The sequence below is a fragment of the Lagopus muta genome, chromosome 4, assembly GCF_023343835.1.
Source record: "Lagopus muta isolate bLagMut1 chromosome 4, bLagMut1 primary, whole genome shotgun sequence".
In the NCBI taxonomy this organism is placed as follows: Eukaryota; Metazoa; Chordata; class Aves; order Galliformes; family Phasianidae; genus Lagopus; species Lagopus muta.
This window is the reverse complement of record NC_064436.1, coordinates 30372388-30378387: the sequence shown is the minus strand read 5'-3', so window position 1 is coordinate 30378387 and position 6000 is coordinate 30372388.

The following is a 6000-nucleotide window of genomic DNA, read 5'->3' as shown; positions in this document are numbered from 1 at the left end:
CTGCATGGCATGTTGAACACAAATTGCTGGTCACATCTCACAATTTCCTCTAATGTAACTGGGTGAGAAAGGACTCTATGCTTTCTCCTGCCATCAGACCAAAGCAGCACATGACTAAGTGACCACTGACATCCTCTTGCAATGGTTACACTCAAGAAAGAGGAAATTGCAAGAACAGTTTTAGACTAGGGCATGCAGATTTGATGTCAGCAGTATTTCAAGACGTGAAAGATTCCTACGGCTGCCTTATTTATATCCCTGGTTTCTTATTTCAGGTAAGAGTAACAGCAACAAAGATAACCCCATGCAACTGAGTGGTACCAGATCTGTAATATGGCATGTTTGGGTGAGGAAACAAGCACTTTACTACCAGAGTTTATAGAATATTTAGGAGAATCCTTTTGCAAATGAATTGTAAAGGGTTCTCAAAAGGTGATAGATGAGGCTACCTAGGAAGAAAGGCAGAGTGAGGGAACTGAGAGTTTCATTTAGAATTCAATTGCATGATTTATAATGTGATCAAAGTGCTTGCAGCTTACAGGGAATTGTTATCTTCTCAAAGGGAGCACAAACAATCATAGTCAGAAATTTATAGATTTGGCATAAATCATCTCCTGAAAATTAAGAGTATCTTAACCTCCTACAAATGAAATACTTGCACTCGGTGATGTATGAAAAAGTGTGAAAGAATAGATAGGCAAGCTGAGGTGAGAAAAGTACTTGTCAAAAGAAAGCTCACTTAGGACCCCTATGACTTGTTTCTGTTCCTCTCCTCTGCAAGTCCTTGGCTCATGTGATACTTCATTATGACCAACTGCAGACAAAGCTCAACAAAGTCTTTCCTCAGAAAGGCAGATTAAATTTTGCCTGGCACCTTAAGAATCTGAGGGAATACCTGAGATGGTGTAAAGAACACATTTTTATGAGCCAGGTGAAGACAGCAGTGACATGGCTCTAAAGCATCCTTCAGTTACAACACACAGCTTCATTTCACAGTAATTAACATCATATCTAGGTTAAGAGAATGCACCTAGGATGAAAATGATGTTTGCTTGTAATGCTTGTCAACATGTGCTGTAAGAGAATGTAAAATGATATCACAATCTGCACCAGTGTCCTGTTGAGTCTCCTCACAGGAGCTGCCCTTTTCCAGGAGCAAAAAAACCCCACATTTCTGGTATATTCTCAAAATCAACTTTTCCTGTCTGAAAAATAATACAAGATTATATTACAACCTACAAACACGTATGCATATATTCTTTTCTATCACTGAAACCTGTGTTTATTTTCTCAGTGCCTTTCAGACTTTGAACTTTGATAAATTTCTGTTAAAAGTTGTTTGAAAATAAATATTTGGATGTCTTTTATGTTGCATTTTTCTGTAGGCCCGACAGGGTAAAAAGTTGAGACAGAAGTCAAAGCATGATGTCTATGGGAAATTAGATGACCACCCAGGTCTATGAGCATGAACTTGCTGGAACATTTCAATTATTATTTAATTTATATGAGCTACAGAATACCACAGCTTCAGTGAATGTTGGAGTGTCCTTGACATGCTTAACATTTCATAGAACTCAGCCAAATACATTCAACTATATTTTATGCTTTAGGGGCTTGGATGGCTCATCAGTGGCAAAATAAGGTAACAGAACAAAATTATGTCTTATTATACTTCAACTATTGCTGCACTGTATAGTGACCCTGCCACGCTGCTGCATGTAGGAATTCCACTGAAGAACAAAGGCATTTTGTTGGCATTTCTCAGTATGTCTCTAGCATACTCTAGCATCTCTTAATCCCTATGCTTATAGGGATTAAAATACTGTATACAGGGAAAGACTAAATTGAGCAAAATCTATAAATCTTCAACTTTGATCCCCAACTTTGATTAATTGATCTTATTGGGCTCCAGTAGATTTTCACACTTCTTCAGTGTGCTGTCTTCTTTGTTTTGGTGTCTCTTATCTCCTCCCTCCTCTTTCAAATCACTAGAAGGTAGGTAAAATCTCTAGAAGGGTAGGTAAAAAGCATCAAGAACCAAAAATGAAATAGCATATGAAATGCTATTGTACTAGCAGGGAAAAAGGAGAATGGAGAACATCAAAATAGAAAGCCTGACTTTCAAAGTGAGTGACTAACAAACTGAGGAAACTGGCATGGGAAAAAATCTACATGGAAAAGTGATTTCAGGAAAGCGATCCTTCCTTGATATTACGGGCACAGCACACGTGTTTAGAGGAAGCATAGGAACTGAATCAGGAGACTGGCCTGGACAAATGCTAAGCTCTCCCACAAACCCAAGAAGAAATGCTAAGACAGACTACTAAAGGAAATTAAGAGCAGCACAAATATCCAGGAAAAGTAAGGAAAGTGGGCACAGTGAGATGCAGCTAGCAAGTGATATTAGATACCAAGGAGTCACTCCTTATTAACATTTCTGAAACAAAACATCACAGGAGATTGTTTTTTTTCCTGTGGAGAAATAAATTAACATTAGTCAAAACTTCAGTACCTTCTCTGCCTCATGCTACTGGAAAGCTCAGCCATAGTCAGACAGCTAAGATAATTAACACTAGTGAGAAAGGACAAAGGTCTCAGGATGCAACAGGGATGGGATAGGTTGCATAGCAATTATATCTGTGAATTGCCTTGAGTCAGCTAAGTGAGGATGAAATGCATTCTACTATGGGGAAAAATGGTAGAAGACGGTCATTAGCTGTTTCCTTGCAAATTTATGGAAAACAGGTGTTTTTGCAAAGAATCCATACAAGTTGCAGTGGCACCCAACTAGAAAACACTTCAAGGACTCTGAAGGGCTTCGGCTGGATTTACAATGATCCTGACATGTCAGACAAAACCTGGAAAAAAAAGGAGTACAAAAAAAAAGGGCTAAATTACTTCTGCCAAGAAGAACTTCTCAGCTGTGCAAATACTGAACAAGAAACAACTGGCTAGGCTAAAGTTCACTTGAGAATACAGGGATTTGTAGAAGACTGTGAATGTCTGCAACACCCAGTCATGAAAAAAAAAAAAAAGGAAGCATCCTATAATGAGAGCAAAGATGAACATGAGATAACCCTCTGTTCTTCTCAGCCTGGGTAAGATGACCTCGGAGGTTTGCCCAAGTTTGGTCACTGTTCTTTAAGAAAGCAAAAAGAGTTACAGGAATAATTACGCATCTATGACCAACATGCAAAGACAGAGCAAAATGAGTTATGCATACAGATAAGCAGTAACAGAGGACTTGATTAAGAAGCTCTAATTAAGAAGAAGGGAGATTCAAAGAAACTGGAAATACTTTACTCCCCACACGTCTTTGGGACAGAAGCTGTGTAAAATACCACAAAGCCGTAAAATACCTACCTAAGAACCCGTCTCTGTACGGCAGGCGAGAGCTTTCACCGTCACACACTCTCTCCTCCCATGCCACCTGCTGGCTATGCGAAATGCTGCACAGAGAAGAGTCAAGCGTGCAAAGCCGACACTCGCAATTGATATGAGGAAGAGGCGGGACAGAAACACAGTCGGGTTTATGGTTTCGTCCAGGAGCGTGATGCATGTCTAAAGTATACTGACGCTTCAACCTCCTCATTTTTCTGCTTTGTTGGGTAAGGGCCCAATGCAAAAAGATTTTAACAACTGCCAAGAAGACCCCTGTGGCAGCAAAAAGGCTAACTCCCAGTGTGTCTTGAGTCTTGACTTGAGATTTTGATCTGGCTTCTACTGAAAAATACAATACTTAGTGTATTGTGAGCTCTTATTAAGATATTTAAGAGATGTTATTCCTTTTCCTGTGCAGTGATAATAAGAGGCATGTCTCTTCCTATTCACTTGACAGTGACTGTTTGCTTCTTAATTCTGTGACAGTAAGAAGCTGCAGTGTAAGACCCAGCAATGTGAAACACTGAAAACTCCTATTCGTTATCAGAAATCTGCTCCTTGTCTCTAAGCTCGCTTACAGCCTGTTCTTCTTTTCCCTCTCAACACGCTTTGTGAAACTACCACAAGTGGTACTTGTTTACTCTTGTTGCTGTTAAGGTCAGAAAGAGCTCCCTGAAAAGCTCTAGAAAGCTCGCCTGTCAATCTTTAATTTTTGAGTTGTCCATGGAACAGATGCCCCAGTAGTACAGCCAAAGGGTGTAACAGGGCTCCTTAATTTTTATTTCTTCTCTTCTTGTTCATGTTTCCATTTTGTTCTACTATAAAACCACCATGAAGAAGAACCACCACTCAGCCCAGTACTCTCCACTGTCCCTAAAATAGCAACTGTACACCAGGAGATCAGACAGTGAAACACAGGCAGGCTCATAAGCGCTCCCTAAATAGCATCCCACACTGCCACTGTCAGAGCCAGAATAGCGGGCTAGATGTGCCACCGGTCTGATTTCAACAGGGCTTTTCTCAAACACTCTGAAGCTAAAGCTGAGATTCCTTGTCACCACACTAGAGGGCACAGCTTACAATATAAAATTCAGAAAGGTCGTTTGTGTAAGCACATATGGGCTAGGGCTCGTTAACAACAGGCATGGCTGTACAGTTGTTTATAGAATTGCAATAACAAGTATTCACCCTACTGCACTGGCTCTGCAATATGAAGCGGCGGGCAGTTTGAGGCTCCTGTTCTTATCCCACTCAGCTGGCTGGTATTCTGCAAAGTCACATGCAGCTTTTCAAAATATTTCAGCAACTGCTACCGCACTGACTGAGTAAACAAAGGTGCAGTGAAGCCTCAGTGTTCACAGAGCACACGCTTCTAAATTAATGCCACATCAGAAATGATTTCATGAACCAAATAAAATCATAAATTAGAAATAGAATCAGTTATGTCCCTGAGAATCTGAGAAACTGCCTCCTTGCCCATTCACTAAAGCACTGTTTTGTTTGGTTCCAGCACAAGCTTTAAAAAACACAAAATGCATTTTGGAACACATCGTTCTGTCTTCAAAATTCTCCTAGGAGGCAGATGTCTCCAGATTCTACAGGATGCAAGCATTTCAGAAATTCTGAGAGAGACAAGGTAACAAAACGCAGGGCAAGTTACTGACGGTGATGATCCATGTTTGTTTCAGAGCAGGAATCTTCTTCTTTAGCATCTGGGGAGCTCTTGGGCCATGACTCTTCTCACTTCTGTTGAACATTTCTTCTTTTAACTCTTCTTAAATGCTCAGTGATTCAGGAATTTCAGCCTTAGCATTTGCCAAGAGCCTTGTTTTTATGAAGACATACAAAATAAATAGACAGCTAAAAAGGAGTTCCAAAGCACAAATTCTGTTACCTGCACAGGGTACAATTGTTACAATCATGACTGAGCTGCCTAAGACTACTTATATCCAACATAAATCCACACAGCATCTGAAGAAAGATCTGCCTTTCCTTTAGCCACTCATTCTTGTTTTCTCCCCTCTGTCTTTGTGCAGATGAAAAGGACTTTGGGAATTTTTTATTATTATTATTATTATTATTATTATTTTTAAATACTAATTTTTAACTTAGTATCAGTTAGCTCATCTGACCTATTTCAGTGGCTACATGAAAGCAGAGACTGCACAAAACAGTAAGGACTTTGGTTGAGGGGAACCAAAGGGTCAGATAATCGTTTTCTGCAACAGTGTTTGATTACGCTGAAGTATAATTCTACTGGGCATTTTCCAAACTATGAAGCCTTTTCCAGTTATGCTACACGCTGCAGCCATCACAAGCATGTAATCATTGATAAAACTGTCTTTCCACTGAACCTCTTGCTCAACAAAACATTCCTCACATCTAAAATGTGGCCAGTTCATTAGAAGTGGCCATTCCACAATGGATTATAGTAAGGCCAAGGACTAGGAGACAACAGCACTCAAAGTGCATTTGCAACAGCTGATGCTGATGACACTTGGGAGCAAATGGGGAAAATAGCAGATGCCTTCTAGGGTCTTCCCCAGGAATCTGGGTTTCAGAATTGTCCTTCCCCGCCTGGGAGAAGAGGAAGTTTGTCTCTGTTAGCCCTTTGGTTCT